Genomic DNA, 8,136 nt, shown 5'->3' with positions numbered 1-8,136 from the left:
GGAGTGCCGCCCGCTGTTTGTACTGAGAATTTCTTTATGTCTTAAAATTTCAGCTCCAATTCTCCTATCAGTTCCAGGCCACCTTTCCCCAGAAGGCTCACCGATGCCCATGTATCCAGTAGTCCCATCAGCGTCCTCGGGCCCAACTTCACTCGTGCGAATGGCCTGTCATCCTGACGCATGGCCGAGTGGACTGCTGCACACACCTGGAGCCGCCTCCTCTTACGCCCCTATCGCCGCTATCTTTCCTTCGGGTAATACAGCTTGGTTAACCTTATATATGGTAGTGTAAATATCCTTATTGCTACTTCTTTCCTTAGGGGTATCTAATTTAGCGTTGGAGGGCCTTTCTATTGGCTGCTTCGCGGCGACGTGGAACTCGACTCCTCCAATTGCGTCGTGCTCCTTTTCGCGTTTCCCGGCCGACATTTAGGGCATTTAGGGAGGATGACCCCGGCCAGCCCGCACTTGTAGCAAAACAGGTTACGCACGGCCGACTCACACTCAAAATAGGTGTGACCCGGCTGAGCGCAATTCCAGCACTTCAGCTGGGTGCGATCGATTCCGGATTCCCTCGTCCTATGGACAGCATCCAAAGCCTCGGTCTGTTCCTCCGGGTCGTGAGTGTTCGCATCCAATTCATGTACTTTGTGCTCTTCCCTGCGCCCTTTGTTGGCTCCTTATACCCTATTTGGTGGTTCTCTTGAGAGAATTACCCTGGTGGATAATCTAGGTGTTATGTTAGACCCCAAGTTAAAGTTTTCCGAACACATTTCTACCATGGTAAATAAGGCCATGGGCGTGCTTGGGTTTATAAAGAGGTGGTCAAAGGAATTTGACGACCCCTATATAACAAAGACTCTCTATACCTCGCTTGTTCGTCCGATCTTAGAATACGGCTCCTGTGTATGGTGCCCTCAGTACAAAGTACACCAGGACCGTATAGAATCAGTACAGAAAAACTTTTTACTCTTTGCTCTGCGGGGCCTTAACTGGGATGCGGGTGTAAGACTCCCATCTTACTCTAGTAGACTACTATTAGTAAACCACCCATCCTTAGTTAACCGTAGAAAAATGCTTGGTGTGATATTTATGCACAACTTGATCAGGGGTGACATAGACAGCCCTGATCTATTGAGCCGCATAAACTTCACGATTCCTATTAGACTGACTAGAAATTTTATACCGTTGTTCCTTCCACTTTGTAGATCGAATTATTCCTTGCATGAACCGTTTAGGGTCTTATGCTCGGATTATAATTCCCTCTACCATATTATATCCACCACTAATTCTCTTCCTCTTATTAAATTACTAATCCTTACACACCTTTTTAGTAATTAGTAATTGTAGTGGTATTTGTATTTTGATTGCATGCTTAGTCTCTTAGTAAGTTTAGTGCTAATTTTCCTCGAATGTTAGTCTAATAGCTATCTTTCTCGCATGTTCGCGTTCGGTTTGGCTACGCACCGTGCGTCATGCGGCAGCGCCCCTCGGTCGGTTGGGCGGGAGGAGGGCTGCGTTTTGCCTGGGATCCGCGCGTAACAGCCTTCTGCTGGTTTCACACGGGCCACTTGACGGTGCAGTAACTGCATCGCCTCTTGAAAGATGCAGTCATTGCATATCAACGTCCAAGATCAAAAATTGAATCCCTAATATTGATCTTTATGATCTTTTTTAGATCATAATCCGAGAACGGATTCAGCAATCTCGACCTCAACACCAACATCTCCTGGATGTACTGGTCTGCCGACTCCCCGTGGCGTTGTCGGCGTTCCCTGAGCTCTTGCTCTCGCTCGAACTCTGTCCGACGAACTTGAAACTGCTGCTGGAGACCATATCTCAGATTCGGCCAGTCCGGCATTCCTACCGTCCGAACATGCATCCAGTACCAATCCCTAGCGTGGCTACTGACCAATGTGTGAAAGGCTTTCAACACCTCCGCCCACGGTACCTGATACGACGTCTGTAGATGCTCCACCCGGAATATGAACTCCGCCACGGGCATCCCCTTTGGATCGCCATCGAAGCTAAGTCCCCATCTTCGTATCTGCCCTTGCTCCTGCCTAGCCTCTCCGAAACTCGATCGATTCCTGTTAGGGTTTACTCCTGCGCCCATCCCGTTGAACAGCCACTCCTCCACAGGTCTCTGATCGGCTTGGGTCCTCTGATCGGCCTCCAATGTTCGGTTGTCCACGAACAAGTACGTTGGATGTGCTTGCTGGTTCGCGGGTGCTGTTTACCTCCTCCCAGACTGGTTGCATTTGATCCCCGGTTCCTTCCATTCGCATCACTCGCCGTTTGCTCCGCTTTTAATGAACCCACCACAGCGTTGATCTCTCGCATGAACTCTAGCATGTCCGCATTGCATTGCATTGCATTGACAATCGCAGCGCTTCCATTTGCTGCCCGAGCGACGCTCGGTAGGTCTCCTGTGCTTGGGCTAACGCTGCGCTCATGGCTGAGCTTAACTCGGGCGGTAACACCAGGTCCTTACGGGTTCGCTGTTGACCTCCTACTGCTCCGGCCTCTGGGTCCTCCTGGTCCCTGGTCCTGGGACCGAGTCGTCGGCATGTTGTACGGCTGGTACCTGCGCTGTGCCTCCGGGCTACGCCTTGTCTTTCTCGACCCTATAAAAACCTCCGGGTCACTCATCAACCAATTTTCCTAACGTACTCCTTTCCTTCGTCTATTCTTTATTTACTCGCCAATGCGAATCGCTAAATTTACCTAACTATCTTGGTGAAAAATAAATTGGATTGTTTATTATCTAACTACCCTCCTCCACTAAACACCTAGTACCTGGCTAATTAATCCTAAATACCTTCAATCATAACGAGAAAATAAATAAATAAACAGTGCGATAAATAAATACGCGAATAATTAATTCAATGTTTAGATAACCAAATAAATAAATTTAAATACATAAATCGGTTAATTTAAATGAATAAATTGATAAATCTAAATCTATAAATTAATTGATGATAATTAATTTGATTTAATTAAATAAATAAATAAACACCTACATCAACAATTAATAGCCTAATTAAATACAACACTAAATAACTAAATACTTCCTCTCCCAAACAAAAACTCTTTTTCCGATGACATGCCTAATGCAAACTTTTAAGATTGCTTTCTAACAATGCTAGCGAGGATCGTCAGTCCTCAAAAAAAAAGATGATTTCCCTTTGGGTTTTCTTAATTCGGCTTTCCAATAGTCTGCTAAATCACCAAAAAAAAAAACCTATAATACCCAAAATGCTTCAGACAAAAATTCACATTTAATTTTTTTGGTGGGATGAGAGACAACTGCATTTATTGTTTTGCCGGTGAGCGGACCCCCTTCTTTTCCCCTTGCTATTTACCTTCGCCTACTTTTTCTGAGTGCCAACTCCCTTTGCTGTTTCCTTCCTTAGATCACCGTGGATCCCCAGAATCGGACAACGACGTTAATGCCTCTGGACATAGCCCGGACCGACTCGACAGATTCTCCGGCACCTCTTCCTCTTTTCAGATCCGGACAGCGAACTCCACGAGTCGTACAACGAGGCTACTATCACCTGGTAATACCTGGACCACAACTCGGGACACACACTTCATTCCCTTCTACCTCCGATACATAACTACCATGTCCATTTTCCTCACTTCTACTCCTCTCAGCGGCTACGACGGCTAGGATTTATTCCCGGCTCGCGGACCGGCTGAGTTTCGTTCTACCAGGGTTCCATTTTACACCGGCCTTTAAGACTCGCGTTTAAAATCGATCCTTTTTATTCCAGTTGGGCACCATTTGTTATGACCCACCTCTTTACCACCCTGGCCTATCGTTCCCAGCTAGCTCACGGGGAAGTCAGGTGTGTTTCCGACCCGATAGACCAGGGGACGGATTAACAAAAACAAAAAAAAACATACAAAAATTGTCCTCGTTGGCACTCTCTTCAGCGGGGATATTTGATATTATTATCCATGAGCGTGGTCCCACCCTTCCATGAGCGCCATTTTTTGAATTCGCGCGCTCCCTTTTCATATTCAGGGTCCCGCCCTTCTTCTCGCTCTCGTCCCACCCAACTACCGTTTTCTACTCACTCATGACTACGTTTTACTTTCATATTATATTCATGTTATATTTTCTTATTTATCTATTTTTTTAACAATATTAATTAATAACCTAGATTCTGCCGACGAATACAAATACGGTGTGTGGGGACACAAACGTGTCTCCAGTCGGTGCTCCGTTGGATTCCTTGGTGCCGGTGCTCCGCTGATGGTTCTCGCACCAGGTTTCCGGCCTGGCCAGTACCGGGCTGCTGCTGCCGATGTCCGCCGCTTCCGCTGATGTTGATGCCTGCCGCTGATGTCTTGGTGGGATCTTCGTCTCCACGATCACCAATTTTTTCTTCTTTTTTTCTTTTAGGGCACGTGCGGCCTCCTCTATTTTCCACCGGAAACTCCTCTTTTTTTCTTCCTCGTCCCGTTTCGTGTTTTCTCACGCAACTCTGCCACTGCTTCCCAGGATCCACAATAGATGCCGCTGTCTTTTTCTTCTCCAGCCCTGATACCTGTCGGCTCTCTCCAAAACCGCCCATAACACAACACTACCGTTTCCAGGATTACTCCGCCGAAACGGGAGTGCAAAGCAAGGCGGGCTTTTTCAATTAGGGGGCCCCAAACGTAGGCCATCGCCTACTCCTCGCCTTGCTCAACACGAAATTCCGCTTATATATCTCCTGACCCGGTGAGTACCTAATTTCTCGAGCTTTTCGATTATACCTGTTCTTCGCTCCATTGTAGGCTTCATGAGAGTTTCCTCGGACCTCATCTCGGACTATTTCCATCTTATCACTCCTCGCCAAGGGTGACACTTGTGCATCATTTAGGGCGCCCAGTCTGCGTGCCAATTTATAATCTCGGCCGCTAGTAAACATGTGCTGCCCAAACAACACAAAGTATGGCGACGTCCCGATGCCCGTGTGTATGGCACTCCTAGCCACACAATGGATCTCCGTCAGCTTCTCGTCCCAGCGCGTGTGATCCTCACTAACGTACGTCCTTATTACTGCCAGTACTGTCTGGTTCACTCGTTCGGCACGCCAAACTGCGCGAAGACCTCGGCGTGCAAGAATCGGAAGCCTTCAATCAGACATATCTGGACATGTGATCGAGGACTATCAGTATGACTACATTGCCACTTCGAGTCCACTTCGAGTCGGATATGGACCCTGGAAATCCAGGTACAGTTTTTGAATCGGCCTCTCGGCTATGGTTTCGGCCCCCATGAGTTGACGGTGATCCTGTGTTGAATGTTTTGTTTCTTTGCAGGTGTCACAATCAGCCACATATGACTTCACCTGCACGGTCATCCGGGGCCACCGTCCCAGTGTCCTCGCGATCCCTCCATGCATTGCCACATCGCTGTCGTGAGCATGTTGGATCAGTGTGCTCGTCAGGGCTTCTGGGATCCATACGTATGCACGGAACTTCTCTATGGCTCTTACCGCCGCCAGACACTCCTTCTCTGGTACGCTATAGTTGAGCTGTGCCCCTCTTAGCTTAGAAGGAAGAGGAACTCTTAGGAAGAGAACTGCTCCAATCCCCACGTGGCTCGCATCACACTGGATAAAGAAGTGCTTCTTAAATTCCGGGTGATGTAGCACGGGGGCGCTGGTAAGTGCTTTTTTGAGCTCATCGAACGATTTTCCTGCCTCCTCCGTCAGCTAAAATTGCCCTTTTCCTTTCAGACAGTCCGTCAGAGGAGCCGAGAGTGCGGAGAAATTTCGGATAAACCGCCGATACCAGCCAGCTGTCCCCAAAAATCTCCGGATTTGTTTCACGTTCCTTGGCATTGGTATTTGGGTGATCGCCTGCACTTTCTCCGGATCTTTCCTAAGTGCGCCGTCGCCTACGATGTACCCTAAATACTTTAAATATTTATAGCCGATCGGTTTTTTCCCGGCTTCCGTACCAGCGTCACGCGGTTGCTCCACGGGCTCTCGCTTGTTTCGATGACTCCGAGACGCGACAATTCGTCCACCTCGGCAAACAACAGCTCTTGCACCGCGGGAGATACCGGGTAGAATCGCTCCTTTACGGGTACGGCTCCCTCGATTAATTGAATTTCGTGCCTTTCGAGCGTCGTTCTTCCCAAACCATGTGTGTCGAATGCCCTGAAGTTGTTCTTCACCTGGTCCAGACGTGTCTGCTGCGTGTGCGTCAACTCGTGCGGTTCCGTTGGTTTACTCCTAGTCAGCACCTCAGCATCAATTTCGGCTAATTCCTTGTGTCGTTCTAGGCCTACTATATTCGGAGCCAGACCAAACTTCCGCCAGAAATCGACCGATTGTACAGCGATTGTTTTAGCGAGGGACACAGAAACAACTCCATAGTCTGCTTCTGGCCTCCATACGTCATAGGTCCATACGTCGACACATGTCCCAGTATTTTATGAGGAGTGCCGCCCGCTGTTTGTACTGAGAATTTCTTTATGTCTTAAAATTTCAGCTCCAATTCTCCTATCAGTTCCAGGCCACCTTTCCCCAGAAGGCTCACCGATGCCCCTGTATCCAGTAGTCCCATCAGCGTCCTCGGGCCCAACTTCTCTCGTGCGAATGGCCTGTCATCCTGACGCATGGCCGAGTGGACTGCTGCACACACCTGGAGCCGCCTCCTCTTTCGCCCCTGGAACCTGTCCCGAGCCCGCTGTGCTCTGACTTCTCCCGTTCGGATACTCTCATCAACTTCGTTTACCATTATCCGATTCCTGTTCGTACTGCCGCTATCTTTCCTTCGGGTATTACAGCTTGGTTAACCTTATATATGGTAGTGTAAATATCCTTATTGCTATTTCTTTCCTTAGGGGTATCTAATTTAGCGTTGGAGGGCCTTTCTATTGGCTGCTTCGCGGCGACGTGGAACTCGACTCCTCCAATTGCGTCGTGCTCCTTTTCGCGTTTCCCGGCCGACATTTAGGGCATTTAGGGAGGATGACCCCGGCCAGCCCGCACTTGTAGCAGAACAGGTTACGCACGGCCGACTCACACTCAAAATAGGTGTGACCCGGCTGAGCGCAATTCCAGCACTTCAGCTGGGTGCGATCGATTCCGGATTCCCTCGTCCTATGGACAGCATCCAAAGCCTCGGTCTGTTCCTCCGGGTCGTGAGTGTTCGCATCCAATTCTTGTACTTTGTGCTCTTCCCTGCGCCCTTTGTTGGCTCCCTATACCCTATTTGGTGGTTCTCTTGAGAGAATTACCCTGGTGGATAATCTAGGTGTTATGTTAGACCCCAAGTTAAAGTTTTCCGAACACATTTCTACCATGGTAAATAAGGCCATGGGCGTGCTTGGGTTTATAAAGAGGTGGTCAAAGGAATTTGACGACCCCTATATAACAAAGACTCTCTATACCTCGCTTGTTCGTCCGATCTTAGAATACGGCTCCTGTGTATGGTGCCCTCAGTACAAAGTACACCAGGACCGTATAGAATCAGTACAGAAAAACTTTTTACTCTTTGCTCTGCGGGGCCTTAACTGGGATGCGGGTGTAAGACTCCCATCTTACTCTAGTAGACTACTATTAGTAAACCACCCATCCTTAGTTAACCGTAGAAAAATGCTTGGTGTGATATTTATGCACAACTTGATCAGGGGTGACATAGACAGCCCTGATCTATTGAGCCGCATAAACTTCACGATTCCTATTAGACTGACTAGAAATTTTATACCGTTGTTCCTTCCACTTTGTAGATCGAATTATTCCTTGCATGAACCGTTTAGGGTCTTATGCTCGGATTATAATTCCCTCTACCATATTATATCCACCACTAATTCTCTTCCTCTTATTAAATTACTAATCCTTACACACCTTTTTAGTAATTAGTAATTGTAGTGGTATTTGTATTTTGATTGCATGCTTAGTCTCTTAGTAAGTTTAGTGCTAATTTTCCTCGAATGTTAGTCTAATAGCTATCTTTCTCGCATGTTCGCGTTCGGTTTGGCTACGCACCGTGCGTCATGCGGCAGCGCCCCTCGGTCGGTTGGGCGGGAGGAGGGCTGCGTTTTGCCTGGGATCCGCGCGTAACAGCCTTCTGCTGGTTTCACACGGGCCACTTGACGGTGCAGTAACTGCATCGCCTCTTGAA

At 48.1% G+C, this 8,136-nt stretch overlaps 1 long non-coding RNA gene across 4 annotated transcripts; it reads left to right on the top strand.

Moving 5' to 3' along the window:
- Positions 1–4,370: 4,370 nt before the first annotated feature.
- Positions 4,371–7,226, top strand: LOC108151140. 4 transcript variants are annotated; one of them, XR_004471425.1, is made up of 6 exons: positions 4,376–4,735; positions 4,792–5,231; positions 5,320–5,664; positions 5,739–6,227; positions 6,290–6,464; positions 6,517–6,825. It is a non-coding gene; the product is annotated as an uncharacterized LOC108151140 (long non-coding RNA). The 4 variants fall into 4 exon arrangements; XR_004471424.1 differs by adding an exon at positions 6,854–7,218 and having other exon boundaries at positions 4,379–4,735; positions 5,739–6,464; positions 6,517–6,787; XR_004471426.1 differs by having other exon boundaries at positions 4,371–4,735; positions 5,739–6,460; positions 6,517–7,226.
- Positions 7,227–8,136: the final 910 nt, after the last annotated feature.

Source organism: Drosophila miranda, chromosome XR, assembly GCF_003369915.1.
Source record: "Drosophila miranda strain MSH22 chromosome XR, D.miranda_PacBio2.1, whole genome shotgun sequence".
Taxonomy (NCBI): domain Eukaryota; kingdom Metazoa; phylum Arthropoda; class Insecta; order Diptera; family Drosophilidae; genus Drosophila; species Drosophila miranda.
The sequence above is the reverse complement of the archived record's forward strand: the minus strand, read 5'-3'. Positions and strand labels throughout refer to the sequence as shown.